At 35.3% G+C, this 26,670-nt stretch overlaps 1 long non-coding RNA gene across 2 annotated transcripts; it reads right to left on the reverse strand.

The window, feature by feature from the left end:
* Positions 1 to 8,934: 8,934 nt before the first annotated feature.
* LOC144411783 (uncharacterized) lies at positions 8,935 to 25,657 on the reverse strand. 2 transcript variants are annotated; one of them, XR_013468894.1, is made up of 6 exons: positions 24,946 to 25,657; positions 24,572 to 24,661; positions 24,152 to 24,267; positions 22,938 to 22,996; positions 22,552 to 22,610; positions 8,935 to 9,067 (listed from the first exon to the last, which is right to left on the reverse strand). It is a non-coding gene; the product is annotated as an uncharacterized LOC144411783 (long non-coding RNA). The 2 variants fall into 2 exon arrangements; XR_013468895.1 differs by lacking the exons at positions 8,935 to 9,067; positions 22,552 to 22,610; positions 22,938 to 22,996 and adding an exon at positions 23,026 to 23,448.
* Between the last annotated feature and the right edge of the window lie 1,013 nt (positions 25,658 to 26,670).

Genomic DNA, 26,670 nt, shown 5'->3' on the forward strand with positions numbered 1-26,670 from the left:
AGGGCATACATTGTAAACCGATTGATTTTTTCTCGTTTATTACCTTTGAATCATGGCTGGTATAATCCCAAAGGGTATCGGAGAATGTGGAGGTAAGGGCAATGATGGAGATTCTCGTTGCCTGAATAGAATTCTATGGAATGTTACATTCAGCATCTTTATGCGTATGCGCGGAAAATGGCATTGTGGTGTCACATGCATTTGCTCATTTTAAATAATCCTCTGGACTGCTCAAACGATACTTTACCTGCAATATCATACATAAGCGATTTTACAATTAATACTAACCTATTGTCGAGCAAGCCAATGCCAAAAACCTCTTTAGGTAACTTGCAGTCACAATTGTGGTGAAAACATTATGCCAAAAAAGAAGACAGTTTCAGTGATTATTTCAGTGATAACAACTGAGATACAACTTGTTACTGAACTTGCATAAGACGCAAAAAATATGACATGTATATGTCGTCGATGCTGATATCGTGTTACAGGGGAGTATTCAGAAATTTTCGAGGGGGGTTCTGAAATTGCTATTTGCCATGTTAATCGACCAGACGCCGGAAAACGTGTGTTCTCATGGAGTCTCTGGGATATAAAAAGCTTTTCGACCTATGATAAATTGTTATGTATAATACAAAAAAAAAAAAAACACCACCTGGCTACGTCCCCGTTGTATTACTTCGTTTTTACATTCTGTTTTTTTTTCGTATATTTTTTTAGATATCTTTATCGTGGTAACTCACAATTGAAAAAATATGGAATAATAGGTGAGCGAGCGCGTAATACCCTTTTAACAATACCTTTCCATCGGAAATCTGTGCGCTTTTAACCTCACTTGTGATTTTGTTAGCTCACCCGATTCTATGTTTCATCTCATTTATTTTGTTTTCATCAATTATCTTAACGTCCATTATGCGGATTATGGGCCAGTTTATACACCGTAGGTCAATTAACCCATACAGATGCCAAGTTATTTCTTTTTCCACGTTCATTCCCTTTGCTCTCCAGTTTTAATTACATAATTATGCAAACTCACGGTCATCACAACAAGAAATATTGCATTAAATAGGAAAAGTTTATTGCCTTACTAGGCCGGTCTATTGGACTTAATTCTGCGGGAATTTGAGTTTTCATACGTCACCAATTCCTCTTATCGTTCCCGATATGTTAACTATATTTTTTTAAGGAAGGGGTAATAATTCAGGTGATGGTTTGATTTAATAGTATGAAGTACCAAAATACTAGGTATAGGTATATCCTGCTCATGTAAATACTTTCAATTGCTAATACAATAAATTATCGCAAGACAACTTAATAATTATGGCGAAAATTGCGTTTGCGAGACCTCACCATCATAAATCGATATTTTCTAGTTCCTTTGCTTAGAAGTGGTGTAAAGCACGTGTAATGCACTCATTATAGTCAAATGTATTTGAATGCAACAAAAAAAACGATATTGAAAGCATAAAATTGTGATAATCGATGAAACCCTAGTACCTTCAATACGCGTAACTAGTTTTCTAACCCCATTTATTTGCAAATTTCTAAATTATCAATTTCTTTTCTAGAAATCCAATCTTATCGAGTGAAGTATCGTTGAATGCGTCTCTGAAATACCAATTGAATGGTATTAACATTTTTCGTTTTCATTGTTTATATCAAAAGTTATGACCAAAAAACGATGAAAAAAAATAAATTTCAAATTCAAATTTTTCAAAAACTATTCAACAAATTTTAATGATAATGACATTTTTAGCTTTCTTATGTCGAAATCTATCCGAATATACCAAATTTTCTATTTTGAGGTCAAAGGTCAAATAGTTAATTGGAACCACTCCCTTAAAATATAAATACAAAATTCCCACATCGACTGATGCAAAAATTTTTAAGTTTGACTGAGAATTCCCTGATTTATATGTGTTTTAAGCTTAACTCACGACTTCCTAACTTTCAGCAATAAGTCATATATCAGACAATCCAATTTATGAAATTATGGAAGTTTTGTCATCTGTTATCTAGAATCCACTAAGAACAACTTCAAATATCGCTATTGAAGCTATTTTCAGGTTACACTTTGGCCTACGTACATACACAATATATATATATATATATATATATACAGTATATACGCAAATACTTTTTATACTTTCGTGTGAGGGCATCGAGAATTGAAGATACAGGCAATCAAAATCAGCGGCGGATGAATATCACATCGCTCAGGGAGCGATCAACTGTGACGCCAAAATAACAACATATCATGCTGTAAATATTGTCAGACGCCAAGCCTCAGCCACGCCCTACAACATGCAAACCACTATTCTTGGCTCTTTCAGCGTACAAATTGTAACCGGGGTTTAATTTACCTTACAAGAAAAGCATTTAGCGGTAGCTGTGAAAGATTTTAATGAGGGACAATGAGTAAATATTCAATGACTATATCTATTCCTTGCGGTGACGACCATATCCAATAATGTTCCTCATTCCCGCAAATAGGCTAAAAAAAATAGTCTCTCGGAATTGGGCGACGACGATTGGGCCCCAACTCGACTATATTTTAAACAAACTGTATTACTGGCGTGAAATTTTGTCAAAACATTTCCCACTGAAAACCACCCAAATTAACGCTGTGAGTAGCTCACTATATGCCACAGAAAACGAGTGGCCCAAAATGCAGCAAAAAATAATATGTAACCTCAATGCAGCAAATATATATATATATATATATATATATATATATATATATATATATATACAGAAAATTTGAGCAATGCGACAACTCAAATTGAGACTAAATTATAGAAGTGTCCCACTTGTTTTTGCTGATTTTAATGAAAAACATGACTCTTTAAGTTAATATTAAATTACTTCCAATCCGTTATTAGTCAAAACCATTTTTGTGTAACTAGTATTAAATTCTAATCAACCAATGCTAACATACACCGTGTTTCCCAAATATAAGACAGGGTCTTATTTTAATTTTCTTTCGAAAAATAACACTAGGGCTTATATGGGAGGATGCCATTTATCAAAAACAAAATTACGAAGTAGAAAATTACGAGATTTTCAAATATACAAAATATGAAACCCGATATCCATTTACTTAAAAATAACACGTTTTTATTAAACAAAAAACTGCCATTATTCAAAATTGACCATATCATCATCCTCTGGAATGTCATGCCAGTCACTAGATTCATAAATTCCAATGAAGATTTTACTCATTGAACCTTTTCCTTTCTCACGCGTTTTAGTTTAACCATTTGAAACGTGTAAGAGAGATTTCTTGCCTTCGATTAGGTCAAAACAAATTTCACGCTATCGGCTAGATCTTATTTTAAGGGTAGGGCTTGGATTAAAATCATTTTTAAATTTGGGCTAGGTCCTATTTTCAGGCTATAAGGACTTATTTTCGGGGAAACACCGTAATTAAGGTTTTTCCCATTTTGTAGTTATCAAAAACTACGTGGTATTCTGGACTGATGAAATAACGTCTATGGTCTCTTGTGCCAGATTCACTAATATCACGTCTACAGAAACTTGATTCCAAGCTGTTTCAAAGGAAAATGGGTCCAGGTAAATATATGAAAACGAAAAGCATAATCTACAGAGTATAAATGTGTTACAATAAGTAAAATATTGTTGAAAATAGCTAAAATTAAAAATAAATTATTTACCTATTATTTACTCGTCCAAGAGTTACGAGTCTATTGCCTCGGATCTGATAGCATACTAATTAATAATGCTTTCCAATAAATTCTCGAAAACACAATTATAAAATTAGATAACAGGTTGCATAGAAGAACAATTTTTGTAACACCGTTTTATTTGCCAGATATGTTGAATTTGAATTTCATGTTGACTATGAAGGAGATGGAACTTATCATATTAGGAAATCAGACGATGGTATGTTGTGTACACAAAATGTATCCCAATTGAATGCTTTCAAAACGTCGTGGAAAGTTATTGATTAGCATAACAATGAAAAGTACTAGTAAACTCTTTTATTATTTTCCTTCTAATTTAAGACCTTTGTTAATTTTTTGACACAAATTGAACGTTTGCAGAATTTATTCACCTCGAGCACGTAGAGGAAATGAACGGACTTGCGAATGAAGCGGTGTCAAATATGGGTAAAATTACTAATACATGTACATATATAATATAATATTCGATATATAGATAAATTAATAAATGTTTTGTTGGTCTGCAGTTAAACTCATTTAATTCTATTTGTTTTAATCAGACAACCTTTTAGACAATGCAGCTATAGTTTTTCTTTCTGACTATGAAAATTATTTTGCGGCTTTGTTATGTCCACTCGACAAAGGTATGAAAACTTATATCAAACTTTTTAAGTACTGGAAGATATTGTAAATTAAATTACCAAGTCGAAGTATTTGTTGTTGCATCATGAACTAGTACAAATACCGGAATATAAATACTCCTTCCATTGAGTTCAAACGTTTGTTCTCTACCCATTGTGGACATGAACAGCAGTCTCGTTTTGCCTTAGCTATATATATATGCAAGTTCTGGTGATATCCGAATCTTATCGAAAAAACTTTGCTTTACTTTGTTCAGATCATCAGGTGATTCGTGGATTTTTTCCAAGTCCAAATCCAACTTTGTGACAGGTTGCAGCCTTCATTAACGTCTTTCATGATGTCGCAATATCTGCAAAATTTTCTCCTTCAACATGTCCAGAAACTGACTGAAGTCATTATTTGAGCTAACCAACTATTATTTATCAATGTTAGTTACATATCTATATATATATATATATATACTAATTTCATCAACAGTCCTCGATGTTTGCTATTATTCAGAATATTGTATTTTAAAAAATAACGCTGATTACGTTGTTTTATAATTATCTAAATATATTTTATCACACCAGTATATGAATGAAAATAATGACTAACTGGTAACCTGTGAGATAATATCACTATTTGACAAGTTAGCCATTGATAAAAAAAAATGCTAAAAAATACGTTAAATATAATTACTATGACCAAATTTATTGTTAATTAGGTTTTGATTTGGGTATTTTGAGAATTTCGAAAAGCGTAAAGCGAATTCGCCACGAATTAGCTTGGCTTGGGACAAGATTGTGTTGTCAGTTTAGTTCATGCGATGTGACTGCTATACGTTTCTTAATATAGACGCCGTCGGTAAAAAGTAATGGTCAGAAGGATTGGCAAGATTTACACACAAGCCATTCACAGATTCTCACTTCTCTTTTTATTCACGTTTCTATTGCAAAATATACTAATAGTTTTAAAAATTCGAAATCTTCTTTACGGTCGATAGAGTATAGTCAATGATTCGAGAAAATTCATTCCAGTATATATACATGCTCTTATCCTCTACGTTCATAATGGTCTCCCGGCAGCTTATGCATATACGTACGGTTTCACAAAACATTTTCATGCTTCCGAGACTTATTCCTCTGTTTTAAATCATTCCTATTTTTACATGTCAATTTGTCGTACTATTTTCAACTTGACAAGCTGGATATTCATCAAGTACATCCGCTTGCTGTTGCCAACCTCCGTTTTTTTTTCAGAGCTCCAGAAGTATATGCACCAAGATAGCGCACATCCTGAACATAGTATTTGTACCAGGTTATGGTTCAGGTTGTGCGCCATCTTGGTGCACATACTTCGGGAGCGGCGTTTTTTTGATCCTGCTTAAATATAATTTTATCAAAATATTAAACCACATTACAAAATATCATTTTGTTTTAAATTTTAGCATGAATATCAATCGAAAACAAATTTAGCACTTTGCCTTAGCCATGATCCATCACAATTATATATACCAGCTTGTCAACAGAATTTCGCAAGTAAAACCAGAGCCAACCTATTTTTAGAATGAGAGCTAAAAAATGACAAAGTTATTAGTAGATTATCAGTAGCATTGTGCATTTCTTTATGTTTATATATTTATTGGTATTCGTTATTCACCATATACTTTCTTTTCTTATAGTGGGTAAATTATTATTTACTGATAGCCTAATAAACAAATAGTGATATATAATTATCTATGATTTACCCTATGTGGGATACCTTGTGACATCAAGATGCCAAAGATCAGATGCCCAATCAACGAATGTGAATTTGAAACAGAGGATGAGGCTTCTATTGTTGCTGCATTGCTGAATTTACACGCTACCACACACAGCGCACAAAAAACTCAACAACCCAAGTTGAGAAAGTAAAACGTCCAACCATCACATCTGCTAGCTCAACTGAAGAATGGACATATTTTGAATCAAGATGGACAGACTACAAAGCTGCCACAAAAATATTTGGCCAAGACACAATTTTCCAACTATTGGAAGGCTGTGACGATCCACTGCGCAAAGATCTAACTCGCACCTCACCTAATCTTACAGGAAAATCAGAACAAGACATACTGAACGCTATCAAAGGAAAATGCCATGATCGCCAGAGTCAAGCTCGCCAACATGAAACAAGACAGAGACGAACCAGTAAGAAACTTTGGCGCCCGCATTTGTGGCCAAGCGACGGTCTGCCAAGCGACAGATTCCCAGTCCACAGACGCCATCAGCTCATATCGAAAGGGGCGCATTCAAGTCAAGCCCACATCCGATAAGATGCAAGCCACATGTACTTTCTGCGGAGAAACAATCAGACTTGCTACCACTGCTTGAAACTACATCATTTTGAATCAGTTTGTAGAGGCAAAACATCGTCAAAAATGGTCAAACCATCACAGGAACCTGATGACATGGAGAACTCTATGTCCAATTCATTACGCTCAGTTTACAAGAATTCATCCAACGGAATGGCTCTGGACCACCACCAATATGTGCCAAAGATGGGAAAAACGCAAGTCAGATCCACAGCTATTTTTTGATATTATGATCGACATACTGCCATCTGACTTTGCTAAATTGGGGTTTAAAAAAAAATTTCAAACCCCAACAACAATGACTGCGGCCAATAACAAATGGATACATATCCTTGGCGCCCTAGTTACCGACAGCTCGGACAAGCTGTTCTTGGGCAGGAAAGCATGCATAGAACTTGTTTAATTTTTCAAAGATTGGCGGAGTCAACAGTGAAATGACATCAATTAACATGACGGACAAAACTTTGACAGGGACTAAAAATGGTGACATATAAATATGCACATGTTCCCGCCGCCAATCCCAACGTCGTTACCATACTCGCCGAATGGGGAAAACCGACAGAAGATACAGGAGTATCTAATCGAATAATACAAATCTAGCACTTTCAACACCTGCGAACACCAACCGCTCCCTATATGATGGACGGGCCGCCAAAAAAACTTATGTTGACCCTGAAGCAAAGCCTGTCGTTCATCACACACCAGTACCAGTACCCCTCCACTGGAAAGAAGAGGTAAAAGCCGGTCTAGACAGGGACACTTATAGGACTATACGATATTGGGTAAACTATCTGCTTTTGGTTAATAGATTACGTGTTTAAACTTAGTCACTCTAATCTTAAAATTAGAAGTAATATCTTAGTCATAAAATACGTAAGAATTAGACGTTCTGTAGGGCAGGGGTCCGCAACTACGGGGTTGCGACCCAAATTTGGGACGCGAAACCCCCCGCTCTGGATCGCGAAACAATTTAAATTTTCCATAAATTTGAGCATTGCGTCTGTGTAGCGTATTTATGTATAACAACTTTATAAATCACTGATTATAATTATGAATGTTTCCCCGAGTATACACTTCCTTATTTGATGTCGTAACATTTTCCAATCAGCATAATTGCAAAAATGAAGTAACAATAAACGTTTCAGAAGCGCTCAGATACTTTTTCCATTCAGACAGTCTTTCGTGGTTGTGGATATTATCTCGTTTTGGCAATTTTCGCGTGTTGTTTGTTAGTTTTTAGTTGTGTTTTGGTAAATATACGTCCTAATCAAATAACCGAGAATACCGGTTGGAAACCGAAGACTTATCGATCGATAGTTAGGGGATCCCCCAAAACAGAAACTGCAGTTTCGATTCATCCGCTCTTGTAACTTGCGCACTGCGCATCGCACACACACACTCGGCGGGTTTCAAAATTCTCTCGCTTTACAAAAATCTAGATCACTATATCAATAATTGATTGATAACTCGCTAATTATACGACATAATTCGCCCAAAATCAAAAGTCTTCTGGTCCGAGATAAGATGAATGCACATGCAAAATCTGGAGCAGATTCAATCTCGCTTTCGTGAGATATCGCGTGCATCTAACAGACACACACACAGACAGACAAATACCTATCAACATACTTACCGATCTTCAGATCGATAAGTAATAAGTCCTAATTCTTGAAATAAGAACAAATAATTTTGCAATGGTAGAGTGTAGATCCAAGAGGAAGAATTCAAGAGATCAAAAGTCGAGGAAACATTCGTTACTTAGTTGTTCGCATTGTTACATCCTACTACGTAGACTTTAGGTTTTCAAAATGCTTTATCTTGTTAAAACGTGTAAAAACAATAAAAAACCGTCAAAAAGCACTAGAAACCTTGCTAAAAAGTGCAAAAATGTATCAGAAGTTCGCTCAACTTCATTTGTCTCTTGTAACTTTGCTCAGAGATCATTGTTCTATATTTTTGAGTGATGCGCGTAACTTTGCTTTCAGTGAATTTGCTTATACAAACACACACACTTTGCTCTGATTGCATATAGAAGGAATGCACAAACTTCATGTGCGGCGAGCACCCTAATCATCATACACATGAGGGTAGGGTAAAAACATACTACATAGAATGTGGATTCATCGAACACTGCCTCGATGTAATACACTCAGATGTGTTACTCATATTCGAAAACAATCTACATCACCAAAAAGGTAGGAAATACATATTTAAATCAACCCAAACTACTTTTTTTTACAAATAAAAAACAGAGTTAGTTTATTGTTTACCTTTTCATGCCCACAGTGTTGCATCTACAAATCATGCTCAGATATGTCGACAGCAGGACATCTCGATGAAAGGAAGAAGTTTGCTTTCACTAGCAGACTATACTAGAGAAGATCTTCTTCATTTATTGAGCAGTGCTGCTGACCTAAAGTTAAGGATGAAGCAACTGAACGAAAGGTATTACAAATCTTTCCCAATGTCTTCCTTTGTCGTGGAAGATTGAGAAGGGTAGGAATAGGGTAGGGTTTCTGTGTTTATCCTGGGAATCGAAAAGATGATCAGACAGCTCAGTCATATATATATGATGAACTCTTTGAATGAAGCTTTTTTGAATCCCTCTCGATCATACTCTAGGTCGATTTCATTGTAGCATATAGTTCTAGAATCTAGATGATGAAGGAAGCAATAACCGACCAGCTGTTACGTGATCCAGGAAAACTTTCATAAGTACACTTAAGCATCGACATCGCCTTCATAAATGTTATAAATAGCGGGGCCACAATTTATGCATGGTTTTTATAAATCTATTCAATTTGGTATACGCTAAATTTATTCAAAGTGCAATAAATCGCCATTAATAATACAATTTGTCTGTTAATTCATAAGTTACGCTTCAAAATAGTTGAGGAAATTGTTTTAAATCAGTTTGTAAGCTATGGTGTAATGATGGAGACGTACCATCAAATTTAAATATCCTTCTAATGATCATTGCGCCGATAAGTGGATGTTAATGATCATTTTAGGTTAAGATCAATTGTTTGTTTTATCCTACTGCATTCGAATGATGATCATTTTAGGTTAAGATCAATTGTTTGTTTTATCCTACTGCATTCGATTCCGCAAGCTGGAAGGAAAATCACTTGGAATGATCTTTGAGAAAACCAGCACACGCACTAAAATATCAACAGAAATTGGAATGAATTTGTTAGGAGGACATTCTTGCGTCATACCATATGAAGACGTTCAGAGCAACGCTAATGGAGGGTCGGTAATTAATTAGAAGCAAGCTTTGGGATCTTCCGGGAACTCGTTTATGAATATTGATAAATCAATGAATTAAGACAATCGTTAATGTATCTGCTAACACTCTCGCTATAGTTCATATATATACAATGGAAATGAGCAGTGAAAAAAATACTTTACTCTGTCGATATATATATATATATTCTATAATCTATATGGTAACAGTTCAGTTGGAATAGTGGGAATTTGGTAAATGTGAGACAAATGCCCTAAAATGGCACAAATTAGAAAACGGCATTTGTAGACACCGTAAGCTACGGGTACAGTGTCATTGTTAGTCATTGTACATTCGTACCCATCTTCGGACATTGCTCTCTTAAAATGGAATAAATAATAAATACTTTTTTAAAATAAAAACGAAGACTTCTGCATATTTCAGAGAAAAAAGTTGTTTTTCATTCTCGTTCAATCTGACCAATTTGTTTCTCTGTGGAACTAGAGATGAGTGGAATTCTATCAAACAAAAGTGGAACGCTGAGACACGAGACCTGTGGCAAATAAATTTATTAAAACCGTTTTTCCTGCTTTTACTAGCTATGATACACCAGGGACTCTATTGAGCCCACTTGCCTTTGAGTCACCAATCGTTTTACACAGTGCATAATATACTTTCTTTATTTTCTATCAGCTCTCTCTATCTGTATTTTTGTCTATTTAAACGGTAAAGAAAAATTAACATTTACATAAAATCGGCTTAGTTTTCATGGCATTATTTATAGGGTTTGAATCAGCAGAAATTGATTACAGCCACTTCAATGAACCGAGCTGACCTTAGATGAGGCTGGAAGCAGAGTCCGATTTCAAACTTTGATTCAAGTTATATATATGTCGTTGTAAGGTACCATTATTTTCTATATTTGATTGAAGCTTCTCTTCGCGTAGGTAGGTGGAGAGAAAAGAGAGAAAGTAATTCACGTAAGGACGCATATTACAATATATATATCATAGATGTGAAGTACGTTTTGGTAGGAGAGTGGGTTCTGAAATGCTGATTGTGTAATTAGTTTGGGGTTTCTTTTCGGCTTGTAAGCTGTGTACATAGTAAAGTTACTTCCAACGTAAATGTACCGCCCTTGGAGATTGCATCGTGCGCTGCCTACATGCTCACATCATATTCAGTGTGATGCGAGATTGTAAGATGTTCAGAATGCCAGAAGTTATTGCATGAAGACTTTTATTTGGGGGTCCAAATGACAGGACGTTTAGAATAGCCTACTTTCCATATTTCAAAGAATTTGATTCTATTCAATTATCTAGGAATTTTGGTTTACATAAAGTCGATCAAGTTTCCAAGTAATGCCATTTCAAGGAACACTGAAGGAAAAGTGTGCGAAATGAACTAGAAAGTGCCTTGCTATATTTAAACAGCAATGGTCGAGGTCTAGGTGAAGTATAGGGTCCCATAGTAATCGGGGAAAAAATGAATAAATTCAATAAAGCTGCTCTGGCTGCTGCTGTTGACCATCTATGTTAGAGTCGTCAAACCCGTGGCACGCGGGCCACATGTGGCCCGCAGAAGATTTCCGAGTGGCCCGCGTGGTATTATTCGAATCGCAATGTCTTTCACAAATCTGAGCCTTTATTGAAACTTCTAACAAAAAATGTCGTTCAAACGCACGAGAAGCACCACCTAGCTATCGAAAGCTTCTTTTATGTCCATTTATGGTCGTTATTGCTAGTGAGACATGTTTGAATTTATTTTTATCGTCTGCCATGTATTTCAATCTGTTTTCCTGTATTTTTTTCTGTGAAGCTAGAAGAGGCAGTTTCATGACCTCAATATTTGACAGCATTCACTTCTCGAGCAATTTTTTTTTCAAGGATGAACCAAGTAAAATCCCCCGTGAGACTAATTTCTGACAGCCACGTGAAAAATCCGTTCCGCATTTGTACATCGTCCATTGCACCTATGATTGACAAACTTGTCGGATAAACGCAGTGCCATACTTCCCATAAATATTTATGTGTGGTTAAAACTTTTGACTTTACTGTATCTTCGTATTTTCGTTGTTCTAATAATTTAGGTGCTTTGTTTGTTTTTTCTTTGATCTGTAGTCGGTGAAACTAGAATATAACTACCATGTCAATTGGACCGCTCAATCATTCGTAAACTAAATGTGGCCCTTCGTCCAAAATGGTTGGACAACCCTGATCTATGTTATGAGCTTATGAGGCCACACTTCAATGGTAAAAAAGATGATGCACCCCGAAACAAGTTTGAGACCAATCATATTAATAACTCATTTGATATTGGTCATGAAGGTTAATAACAGTACAGGGAGCACCAGCACAAATGTGGCAACAATACTCCATAATAGACTCCATCTTCAGATTGGTATCTTTCGTTCAAATCATCAAATGAAGTATTTTCGAAAGTTGTCAGGTGATAAAAATTATCACAAAATGACCTCGAAGGCAGTGCAAAATTTTAAGAATTATTATTATTATGGGTGAGTTACTAATCGTCCTAAGCGTTAGGAATACGCTCGCCAACGCATCTCTAATTACTCTGTATGGGTTCGCAGGTTCGAATACCATGCGGGGATAGTTATGTGCGAAAGGATTGCTGGACTCCTCGCCACCGTAGGGTGATTCACGTAACCGCTGATCGGATACGCCTTCCTCCACCAGCAAGTCCATGGTACCGAAGACATATAACTAACTAATCACATACCCGACATGGAATGGAAACCGGACGAGAGGCCGTGGTTCGCCATATGGTACCCTTTATATACGTTGGTCCCAATCGACTTTTTATACCCCTTTTATAATATGACATAAATAGGTAATCAAACACGCTAGTACATTTCCCAATATATCTTTAAAAAGCTTATTTTCGTCGCTTTCCACTAAAATGCGCCCGAATTACGTAGCGCAAATGCGTTCGACCATATGCCGGTAAGAAGAGAGAAATTTCAAAAAATCTCGAGATAAAGTTTCTCACTTTTAACGCTTGGTCAACACGTGATTGATATGCTAGAGAAAGAGCTTTCTTTTGGACGAGCTTTACGTCACCTTCAAAATAAAACAAGAGTGGGATTTTGAAGTGAAGTGATATTCGTTTTATCGAAGAGCATTTGATCGCGTACTGTCTGGTATCTTTGTTTGTTTATTTATTATGAGCCGGAGAACGTTGCTCGCGCGTTCAAATTACTTCGTTTTCAACTAACAACAGATTCTTTGTTTATTTTTAAGCTTTGAAATATTCATACAAATAAAATTGATCTTGTATCAAAATAAAAATTATACATTAAAAAAAATATGATGACGTCACCGTAATTAAGAACACTCGGATCAAGCATGGATGATTTAAACTCAAACATTTTGAGTTTTGAAATTGGTTTTGTTCACATGCAGACCACTATGAATACTATTGACCCCCCAAAATACATTTAATTTAGCCATAATCCCAAATTATGACACAGGTACGTCACCGTAATTGAGAACACTCGGATCAAGCATGGATAATTTAAACTCAAACATTTTGAGTTTTGAAATTGGTTTTGTTCACATGCAGACCACTATGAAATATTATTGACCCCCCAAAATACATTTAATTTAGCCATAATCCCAAATTATGACACAGGGCACCACTTTATTACCAGGCCGATCCTATAGCTTATTTGAAAATACAATGTTAATAATGACATAGTCAACATCTCGCAGGGATTCAGTGGATCGAAGTGTACACACCAACACCATATCCATCGGCAAAATACCTTTATGACATTTGGAATACTTTAATTGATTTGAACGTGACATCACGTCTAAATAATTCTCAATGCTCAGATGTTATGAGTGCTTCCGACTTCTCAACGAAATAATGCAACGACGCAAATATTACATTATCTGACGGTTCTGATGACTTATATTTATCTACTCATTTTATTATAGAACAATGTAGCAAATAAATATTCAGACATAGGCTATGATAGAATGTTTCTTTTAGAATAGTAACGTAGATTTCGGCAGGCCTGGAACGCATTATTTTTAACTTTTGTATGGTCTTATGCGATCGCTTCATTGTGGAAGTGGGAATAAGTTGAAAGCGATTAAATGAAAGTCGAGCCCTCGGACGAAGTAACACAATTTGTCGCAATGCCGCAGGAACGCTTATTAATGCTTTACATATTATCAGTGATTCGTTATGTCACAATCCGAAACATACCTACCGTAAATACTTTTGGGTCATTGATTTTATTGTTCGTTTGATAAACTTTGTTTAGAATACTTTCCATATTTACTATCTATTTTGAAGGTAGGTTACCACGGAGAATTTATTTTCGAGAATTTGATTCTATTTAATTATCCAGGACTTTTGGTTTACGAAAGGTCGGCTAAGTTTTCAAGAAATGAGGGATTTTTGAGGAACACTGAGTAAAAGTGTGCAAAATGAACTAGAAAGTGTCTTACTATAAGTAAACAGCAAAGTTCTAGGTTAAATATCGAGTCCTGTAAGAATCAGGAACAAATTGAAGAAATGGATTTATCCAAAAAACGTTGCCTTAACTGCTGCTGCTGTTAACCATCGAAGTTTTAAGCCAATGTGACTCAACACGTCATTGGTGAAAAAAATGACGCATCCCGAAACAAGTTTGAGACCAGTCATATTTACAACTCTAGATATTGGTCATGAAGCTTAATAACAGTACTGGGAACGCCAACGCAAATGTTGTAACGATACTCGATACAGCGGCAATTAATTGAATAGTTCAAGTAATGCTCTAATTTACAATCATTGTTCTTGGCTTAAAAAAGACTCTTCACCCCTTTGATTATAATCTGAACCAGACCTTGTAATATCTTTCATCAAATTATGCGAGGAATTGTTTTTACGACCCATATATAAATATACAACTTTTAATGATATGTCAACAATATATTTTATATAAAAAGATGTCTGACATGAAACGTTACTAAACTTGAGATATATGAACATTGACAGCTTTTATCTCGAAAGTTATTGACATCGTTATGAATTAATTTAGTCCGAGGAAATGAGTAAACTCTTATATTATGGTTAAAATAAAATTAGCTTCAGGAATGAAACAAAATTTTTCACGGCGTGACTGAGTTTTCCTTTAAATTATATCCGTGCCAATTGTATACCGTCATAATATCAAAAACTTGATGCGCATGTTATCGTTGTTTTTGTTTGATTTTATGAGCATTACGCTTTTTTTTATTTATACAAAGCATATTGAAATATCTAAAATAATATTCTTTCAGTTGAGATTTTGGAACCTAGTTTTGTAAAGTGGGACCTGCTGACAGCTTTTATCTCGAAAGTTATTGACATCGTTATGAATTAATTTAGTCCGAAGAAATGAGTAAACTCATATATTATGATTAAAATAAAATTAGCTTCAGGAGTGAAACAAAATTTTTCACGGCGTGACTGAGTTTTCCTTTAAATTATATCCGTGCCAATTGTATACCGTCATAATATCAAAAACTTGATGCGCATGTTATCGTTGTTTTTGTTTGATTTTATGAGCATTAAGCTTTTTTTTATTTATACAAAGCATATTGAAATATCTAAAATAATATTCTTTCAGTTGTGATTTTGGAACCGAGTTTTGTAAAGTGGGACCTCGAAGCAATATATCTTGTGGAAACCCGAAAACATAATTGCAATTAAAATTTGTGATACGATTCAGCGGGTTCGTGCGAACCCGTTATTGGAATGAACGCGTTCTTGTTTTAGACGTTAAACAAATGCAACACCGTAGTTAACGATTACGATTATATTTGGCGTTCCGTAGAACCTGTTGTTGGAGGTCGATACAAGAGAAAATCCATTTTTAAATAATAAAAATTTTACAATTGATCCAATAGGTGCTGTGAAGTTTCATTTTACAAATTACTATTATTCGGGGTGAGTCACCGTGAAAATAAGATTTTTTAGTTTGAAGGACATTTAATCATCCCATTTCCGTGGCCGGAACATGCTTTTGCCTAGTTCCAGAAACAGATCAAATGTGCTAATAAATAAATTTGAGTGTGAATATAACCAATATTGCAGGGGAAGATGGGGCACGTTGGGACATGGGACACAGTGGAAAATCAGCTCTCGCACTGATACTATATCCGCAATCCTGTCCGCGGTTCGATGTTTCAATCCGCACATCGGTGAGTTACAACGTCCCCGCGAACGGACAACGGACGGGTAGAGCGGCGCAAGCTATGAGGTGAAATTGGATTTGGGAGGTTGAAACTAAAATTTCACCGTTCCAGTTTTTTTTTTCTACCTTAGCTTTTCCAACATGACAAACCACCGTCTGATATTTTTCATTTTTTCAATAATATTTTCAGATTTAGATTCGAGGAAGGAAATATTCAAATTTGTTTGCGAATTTTTTTGTCAAAATATTTGAACTATTTCAGTTGAACATTGATTTCAAAAATATTAAATCTTCAAATTTGAAGTCTCCCTGTTCGTTAGACGATTGTGCTGATTAATTGCTTATTTTTAAGGGCTCACTTCGTTGAATTTCGACAGACTGACCCACTGTGCCCCAGGGTCTGTCCGAATGTGCCCCACAAGTGGGGTACAGTGGGACACTTAACAGACGTTTTTCAAAGCATTTTGGTAGTAAGATGTGTGTCGCAAGAGAATTTCTTAGTCGCTGAATAAAATCTACATTTACCCCACTATGCATTAGTCCCGCCAACTTAACTTTTTATCACCAGGTGTACCCAAACGAAACGTTGTAGCTCATGATTAACTTTAATATCAAGTCTCTCATCATTAAGTTCCAGTCAGTCATTTGCCTAATTTGTACTACAAAATATCGAGTGAAAATAAACTCAAAATGGACCAAGACCAAGAAAAGCCGCAACTCGGGCACAATGGAGAGTAAATAGCCTTTCCCCTCAACTTGTCGTTATTCAGTGATAATGCATGTATTGATCCAAACTTTTCAACTAGTATTGCATTGTATTTTGCAAATTCGAGTCCGTATACAGTCACCTAATCAGTGGGCGCTTTGTCTATGTTTCATGTTCTTTTGAAGAGAAATTATAACAGTTCGATGATTGAAATCTATCCATCTTGATTTTTCTCAAATACCGATGGTCCGATTATAGAGTGGCTTTTATTTATTTTCAAAAATAGCACATTGCTCGCTTGTACGTATGGTGCTATAAAATCTAATCTATTACCTAATCGATTCCTCTACCAGTTTAGAGTCGATGTATCGGTATCGGGTATCGGTATCGGCAATATCGGCTATTTTTTCGGTATCGGTCATGTATCGGTATCGGCTGAATTAATACCGATATTTCCGATATATTTACCTTTTAGATATGATCCAGAATGTTTTAAAAGGTAAGTTAAAATATTACTTTTTAATTTATTTTTTTGTCCAGACTGCAGAACCAGCTCATCTAATCTGACTTTTTTTTGCTGCCAACTTTTTATATTGACATTTTTAATACATATTACATATTAATTAGGAAGAAATATATCAACACGGCACAGAAAAGAGAGCAACTAGGCGCTCAGTTTTAAATCATACAGTGGAATCGAAGTCCTTTTTACAGGACATGCACTGTTTGGCACAGTTATAAATTCTGTTTATCGTCAAGCGCGAGTGTCATTCAGTCCATGGACATCGTTAGGCTAAATTCCGACGCAATTATCTCTCTACACAGGTATTAAATATTGTGATTATAGTAATTTTAATTTTGTTCAAATACACAATTTCTTTATAGATTTATTGATGTGGCCGCCTAGTATCATACGTGGTATAGGTATTTCTAGTCGGCACTGATTGATATCCTTTAATTTTGGCTGTAATTGTCGCGACGATCACGATTAAACACAAAATAAAATATTTGCATATATTCGATATTCTTTTAAACACGAAAAACGATATTCGAAGGTCGCGATATTAATAATAAATTGGAATTGGACATCCCGGCATATGAGTTTTCTAATTGGACACCGAGATTACTAGCGTCAGTGTACAATGCATCCGAATCAGTTAATGCATTCCGATACCAAACATCAGTTTCTTATGTGATATATCTTTTTTTCAATCTGAAATATCGGTGACAAAAGTGGTATCGGTACATCTCTAGCTTAGACCCGTTTTATGGTGGCCATCCGTTATTACCCGTTGCATATTCATTTATATATAGGTGAGGTTTAGAATATCAATATTTTCTTAGATATTTGTACCAGTGTATGAACAATTGTAACATTGATGACAAAATAATTTTAATGACGACACTAGGGATGATAATCTGTAATATCTTTCGAATCTTGAACAAACATACTTATTCATACTAGACTTAAACCAGGAAAAATTTTAGGCGTTTTTGGATATTGAGATGTGACGTTAAAACAAAGTAAGGCCAGATATATTCGAATAAGAGAAAATTGTTTGCGAAACATCTAACATTCCAGGGCCATATAATTCCGTTTGGTATCCATGTCTTTCAGTTGCGTTTCGTTCTTTATATATAGCAGAAAGAATGAAAAGTTTTGACTTTCGGATTCCGGTTCTTCTTTGAACGACATTTTCTGTCTTTGAAGTCGTCTTTTTCTAAAGCTTCCGGTTTTCGAATGTATACTACCATCACGATTGGAGACCACATGGGTGGTTTGTTGTTGTATAGATGTTATAGATTCCATTTTAACATATTATAGTAATTAGACGTATTGATGTACAGCCTAATTCTAAACTGCTCTCTGTGTCCTAAAGTACCACTAATAACGGGTATATAAATGAACATCTTCCATCACTCAATGCTGTATGCATCAGATAAATGCTTGATCAAATTTAACTTTCGACCGATATATCTCGAAACAATATGAGCTGAGAGGTCACTGATGACACACTTTTTTATACAACCACGAATTTCTCTATAATTTGCATTTACGTGGTTTTTAAATTATAGGTGAATTTCAATAATCAAAATATATAAAGTTACAACACATTTTATCTTCTAAAACAATATTATTTTCTTTTATTCGCGAACTTTTCAAAGTGCTATTATACTGTATATATACTACGTTGTCGAGTTTAAGGAAATGTTAGGTATAGTCATAACATAAGGTGATTATTATTCACTACTCAGCTACATTCAAAAGGCGGTAGACATAAACCGTAAAGTGTTGAAGGTACCGACTAGGTATTTTTCATATGTGAGTACTCTAGATATAAACTCTGCATAAGTAACAATTTAATTAGTATATATGTATATGTCAAAACATATTTAAACTTCACCTGCTGTGTACCAGTATATCATAATCCTAATTATTCATTAAAACACATAAAGACACAAATCTTTGAAAAGGTTTGGCTTTTAATAGACTAATACTCAAAAATCTGAATTCGGGTAAATTGAAAATGGTTTGAAAATAAAAATTAAACTCCGATTCCGAAGCGAACAATAAAATTATTTGTAATAAGCATTAAGGTGGACAAAATGATTTAAATAACAAATTCACTCGAACAATGTGTATTTGGCAGCAGAGCCTTCTATCTCTAACTTAAAATCATTTATAAACCCATATGTTTGTCTGTTTATTCACAATATTCTTTAAAGATAAACTCAATCTACGCCCTGACCCGGAATACCTTGTGCGACTTATAACTTCGTACCTGTTCTCACTTCCTTATGCACTTTAAAATAATTTCTTTGGATTATCTTATAATTTCGATGAATTTCTGCAACAACAAACGTTTCATTTCGACATTCTGGCACGGCTTATTTTATATTTACTTAATTAAGACTCGCAACAATTCTTTAATCACTCGATTTCTACCTTTTCATATGGTTTCGACCTCGCAACCAAATGGCTTTACATTCCATAACTCAAACCTATAGACAGTGTTTTGATATGTAAGGTCGATGAAAATTCTTTTTTTAAAATAAAATAAGACATCGTCAAATACACCAAGTCAGACTACGTTGGTTTTCGGGACCTAGCTAAAAAAAACTGGATTACGCGGCGTTAAGTCGGCCCTGCGTTTCGTCACTACTGTCACATGGCCGACGCGAGTGTTTTTACTAAAATAAAGGCACAAAGCGTTAGAAAAGGGGTTGGAATTTCGGGATACCAACCCCATCTAAAAAAAAACTCAAAAACGTTACTCCATTAGATACAAATATATGCTAAAAATGTTCTGTGAGCCGCACGGAATGTATCAGCATGACAGAGTTTGGACCACCCTGGTCTACCTTATCAAGAAACTCCCGACTTTGCTGACCAATATATCGTTGAAATGCGATCGTGGAACCGCCACATAGTGTAAATAGTTCATTGGTCCAATTGTTGAAGAAAATAAAAAAATTTTCAAAATAAAAATGCGGCAACAAGGTGCAGCAACAAGGTAAATACTAGAAAGCAAAAACCACAACATTTTGAGAAAACGACTCATAGGCTCATTTCGTGTCCAATAAATAAGTTTCAGTGTTTCTTTTTAGTAAAGAAGGTTAATATGATACTTGAAGACAAAAAATAAGCGAACATTTTGAAGTTTGAGTCGTCTGTTGAACTTGTAATATTTTAATAAATACCGATAAACTATATAAAATTCTGCTCTAAAATTTCTGTGATGCCCCTCCTTGCTTGGTACCCTAAGCACGTGCTTATATTGTTTAATGGTTAATCCGGCGCTGTCAGTACCTGTCATGTTTGTTCAATGTATATATATATATATATATATATTTTATACAATATGAATTTTTTCTTTTATTTTTTCAAATTTGGTATACTGTTCCTTGAACTGACACATATTAAATTTGTATTGCAAAAACTATGCAAGTTTTACGAAAAATCAACATTAAACCGTGCATACAGAAACTGTAGCCTACTCATTTAGAAACTGGCTATACACTATCAGCAGTACTCGACCTGTTGTGAAATCAGATTTTCCGCAAACATGAAAATTTATAAACAAATATATTGTTACTAAGAACTGTTCTATATCAAAAGTTATCAACTAGAAATCAAGCTAAAAATATTTACCGTCTTTATTACCGCAGACAAAAAATCAACATTGAACCATGCATATACAGAAACTGTATTAATTTAGAAACTGATTATACACTTATACCAGGGGTGTGCAACCTTTATTACAGGAGAGCCAGGTACAAGTAACTGGGTGAAGCCGCGGGCCGCACCTAGAAACTCTACCTACGAAAGGCTCTGGATACGAAAAGTCCGAATTACGAAAATTTTTATCGTAAAAATATTGCTACGGCTATCGTAAGATTTTCTACATACGAAAGGCCGAAAACTTAAAAATATGTGCAGTGATATTTGTTTATCTTAGAAAAATTTAATGCAGTGCTTGAATAAGCAATGTCCAATTCGAATTTAAAAATCGAATATCGCGACCTTCGAATATCGTTTTTCGTGTTTATAAGAATATCGAATATGGCGCACATATCCTAGCGCCGTCGTCCACGTTTTGATTTGAAATATTTTACAATTATTGACCCGTTTTTTCCCCGCGGGCATAGCGAAATTTAGTGAGAAGACGATGATACAATAAAAAAATTTGAATTGCATGTGTGCGTGCTCATTATCGAAAATTACGTTCTCTCTCAGCGGTCAGCTTTTGCCGCCTCCTCCCACTCTCTGCGGTCTTCGTTTAGCGTAGCCTAGTCTACCCAACGCCAAAGATAAACAAACATACCGTTCGTAGTGTTTTTATTCGGTATTTCTCTGTTCTTTCTTTTTTCCATATGTACCTTCTTTATTTATGATGCAGTAATTTAAGTCTAACATGTATTTGTTGCGGGTTCTAACCATTATTATGATTTATACAAATGTTATGTCCATTTTGTAGGGGCTTAGACCGTTAGGGCATTTACAGGTGAAATGTATCCCTACTTACGGAATTTTCTACCTACGAAGGAATTTACGAAACGAATAAATTATGTAGATAGAGTTTATACTGTAGTTGCAAGCACAACTTTTTTATTGATCTTATGGCATTGTTAGGGGTTCTAGCAGAAATGTTGAGTTAAAATGCATAGATTTCTAATGAAAACAGCTATTCAAATTTATTATCACACCGACTTTAAACGAATACAGTATAAAAAACCTGTTTTTATAACATTTTTTTGTTTGTTTTTGGAACAGGATTTTGCTAACTAGTTTTGCTAATATGACAGTAGCAGTCAAGTACTGGTATTGACTTTGCGCCGCAAAGAGATTAGAATTGCTCGCACATACCAGATTAACTAAACTAAAAACTCGTTTCGCGAACACACTATTTAACATTGGCACTTCTCCGCGGTCCGCACAATTTTTCCTTGCGGGCCGCATTTGGTCCGCGGGCCGCAGTTTACACACTCCTGACTTATACATATTTTAAAAGGTCATTTTGATATCACTATGAACAATACTCAACCTCTTTTGATATCAGATATTTCGCACACATGAAAATTCATAAAGAAGTTTATTGTTACTAAGAACCGTTCTATATCAAAATTTATCAGCTAGAAATCAGGCTATAAATATTTACCGTCTTGATGACCGCAGGTCTTGTCAAAATTTTACTTGGCTGTTGAGTTATCAATGAAACTAATGTTTCTATTCTATCACCCTACTATTCTTAAAATAAATATTTAAAGCCTCACCGTTAGCATTGCCCCCTGGTATGTATATCTGTCATCGCCAGTTTTTCCTTGGATCCGAACTATGGAAAAACAAAATAATTAGCAGTTACCGACTGATAATGTTATCTAGAGACTGTAAACATTAGAAAGAAATTTTAAAGCGATTTTGCCATACTTCTCACACGTCTACATCACAATAGTAATAATGAAGTATTTGAATTTAGAAAGAGTTCAAGGATTAAAATATGTGGTACCGTGTCCGTCAGCTAAAAATCAGGCTATAAATATTTACCGTCTTGATGACCGCAGGTTTTGTCAAAATTTTACTTGGCTGTTGAGTTATCAATGAAACTAATGTTTCTATTCTTTCACCCTACTATTCTTAAAATAAATATTTAAAGCCTCACCGTTAGCTTTGCCCCCTGGTATGTATATCTGTCATCGCCAGTTTTTCCTTGGATCCGAACTATGGAAGAACAAAATAATTAGCAGTTACCGACTGATAATGTTATCTAGAGACTGTAAACATTAGAAAGAAATTTTAAAGCGATTTTGCCATACTTCTCACACGTCTACATCACAATAGTAATAATGAAGTATTTGAATTTAGAAAGAGTTCAAGGATTAAAATATGTGGTACCGTGTTGGTTTGCAGAGATTGCATTATACGCATTGAAAAAGCGAGTTATTTTTGAATATTAAACACTAATACTGACTGTAAAGTTTTTTTCCCGGTAAGAATCTATATTTATTCACAACAATTCGATAATATCGAAGATTTGCAAAATTCTTGGCAAAAGGGGGTAAAAGCGGCTTCATGAAATCACACGCAGTGTCTTCTGGTCCCCACATGTATCCGTGCGCCATACACACGTACAGCAGAAGTAGAAGTTTTATCACTATTGTCATCTCACTGGACTAATTGAGAACAAAGAAACATTTTAATAGGCGATGCAAGAATGGCACCTAAATCTATATAATTGTCTTCAATCTGCACTTCGTTCCATAAACGATTGTCGACATTAGAAAGAAAAAAATGGGTACTCCTGAACCAAGATAGCGGGCACCGGAACGCAATATGTGTACCAGGTTAGGGTCCTGCCATATTTTCATTCCAATTTTCTTTATTTTAGTTCTATTCCAAGTTCGGTGACTAGCCAAGCGACTCTCGTAGTATTTGTGCCTGAAATTATGGCCTAACACTAATCTGGTACGAATACTACGTTCCGGTGTCCGCCATCTTGGTTCACATATTACAGGAGTACCCACCGAAAAATGTATGATTCAAGTATTGTACAGCGAATTGATCGGCCTCGTGTAGTCATATAGTAGGGGCGGTTGAGCGAAAAATTTATTCATTCATCCAACATTAAAACTAACTATTATCCATTCAGTAAGAACAACAAAAATATCAATTTTGTTTGAAAATTAACCCCACCTCGTTGCTCAAAAAGAATCCGCGATAATTCACTTTATACAAGGTAACGTACACCAACCTCTGATTCTAAACATTATATCTGATGCTTTACAGGCTGGAAATTCATTATTGCCAGAGGGCAAAACACAAAAGCATTACCTAATATTAAAAAATTATAATATATACACATCTACTGTAGGCTACTTGTGGTATTGCGACGAATTTTGTTATTTCTCCCGAGTTTTCGACTTTCGTTTGTTGGCTCTCAACTTATTTCCACTTTCACAATTAAGCGATTGCGACTCCGATCCACTGAATCCCTGCAAGATATTATCTATGATGTCATTGACATTGTAATTTGAAATAAGACATGTTTGATATTTGTATGAAATAATCAACAATAAATGCGATACCATTTCACGTCACGCTTGTCTGATTTCCCCGGCAGCACAATACTCAAAACCACATTTCAAAGTTATACTTCGATTTCAATTAACGCATTTGCTTTAACTTGAAACAGTTAATTTACAAATAAGTTGCTTAACTCGTTTTCATATACTTACGGTTGTGTATGAATAAAAAGCTAATTCGTTTCTTGCCATCTCCAAATCATAAACAAATTACCTTTAAAAATAATACAATCAATACAAACGATGTATGTTGAATAGTCGGTTGCAATCGTGATCTCCGTGTCGCCATTTTCAATAGATTCAACTGTAACCGTACACACATGGATTATACAAACGGTTTTGTTACAACCATAGTGATCACAATCGAAGTAATTGATCACACTATATAGAAATATTGAATCAATCAGATTATAAAATGTTATTTTTCAACAGTGCCCTCGTTGACTAATGAATTGCTTAGTTTATTAGATATCAGATATTGCTTTTTTGCTAAAAATGGATTCCAGTGCATAGTTACTTTTTTTATAAATCGAAAATTCTAGTATCTCGTCCGTTGGCCCAATGCCACATTTTCACATATATACTTACTTCCACGCAAGGCTGTATTCACGAAAAAAGCTCATTCTTCAGCTACCATTATCTGCTGCTTTCGAACATGTATATAATCGCCGTGATATCCTGATGAATTAATTCCCTTTGAAAATAACACAATACCTTCTTGCGCAGCTGCTGTGTCATGGACGTGCGAATAAACTCGAGAGTCTCTATGATCTGCGTCTTCTGTAATTTTAGAAATAGTTCCAATTTACAACTAATAAATCAGATAGTGTTTAACAACTGAGAACTCACGAATTCCTCGATATGTTGCTGTTTCCTTGATTTTGAAAAGTGCGACCACGAATTCTTTAGGCTCAGATCTATGTTTGAAAATATAAATAACGTGTAATAGACTGCATTGTCAAAATAGAATTATGAAGCTGCTTTAGATTCATTTTATATTAAGCTTTTTAAAACAATGTTTCTCATCATCTACTCAAAAATAAAATAGCAGGTGAACATCCAATTTTGTTAATGTGTTTCTCACAATCCTTCACAGGTTACACTCAACATTTATTTATCTGCACAATCGATATGCTTTGGCGCCCTAAAAACAGAATGTTGCTGCCGCGGGAATGCGATGTCAAAATGCCCATTAAACTCAACAATATCATTATCATAGTAACTTACCCAGAATAATAATAATTCTTAAAATGAAATTTCACGAATTCAGCCCGCGCCGCTTCGCTGAATTATAATAACAAAACAGCTTTATTGACGAATATATTCTTTACGTGTCAAAATTTGTTTTGAGAAACTAAATTATACTATAACATAACAAGTATATAATTCACAATCACTCGTTTAATGAGCCTATAATTGATTATAATTAGAGAAATGGCAACAGTACGTAAAAATGTAGATGCTGAGCGCAAATGGTTTAATGACGCTGAAAATATTCAAAGGATCAGTCTTCGCGCACTGCTTGGAATTTCTGGGTGAAAAAATGTGATTCATTGGCCATTCCTTTGGTTTTTAACTTTCCGAAATACGTGCTACCCGCCAATGACTTGCAACCTTTAATTTTGGCCCGCAAACGACAAAAGTTTGCCGACCTCTGGTTTACACTTTAGAGCCAGTGAAGTTATACAGTGATCCCAACACAAATCCTCGACCCACTGCCCTATCTCCCTCGACTTTCCTATTCTCGATCCTCTGCCCTGTTTCCCTCGCCCAACTGCTCCACCTCTCTCAACCTTCCTATCCTCGACCCACCGCCTTATCTCCCTCAACCTTCCTATCCTCGACCCACTGTCCTATTTCCCCCAAACTTCCTATTCCCTTCAACCTCTTTATCCTCGACTCATTGACCTATCTCCCTCAACTTTTCTTTCCTCTATCCACTGCCTCTGCCTCGAATTTCCCACCCTCGACCCACTTTCCGACCTCCATCAACTTACTTATCTTCGACCTACGACGCTATACCACTCAGCCTCTAACCTAACGGCGCTACAAAGAACTCCACCATCTTGCAACCAACTTCCATGTGTTACACTGGTCGAGTATGCCAATAAGATGATTCAATCGTACGTCGACAAAACATGATTAACGGCATTCGTAAATGTAGGCTGGAAGCTCAATTGGTAATCAATAACCATAATGAGTGGCTTAAAAATGTGCTACTAATTAAGCTACTGGTGGCCTCTGGTTTGATGTGACCGTTTTTAAAAATTCGAAAGGTCATTCGATATCGACATGCATGAGTTCATTTTCAGA

The sequence above is a fragment of the Styela clava genome, chromosome 15 (genome assembly GCF_964204865.1).
Source record: "Styela clava chromosome 15, kaStyClav1.hap1.2, whole genome shotgun sequence".
In the NCBI taxonomy this organism is placed as follows: domain Eukaryota; kingdom Metazoa; phylum Chordata; class Ascidiacea; order Stolidobranchia; family Styelidae; genus Styela; species Styela clava.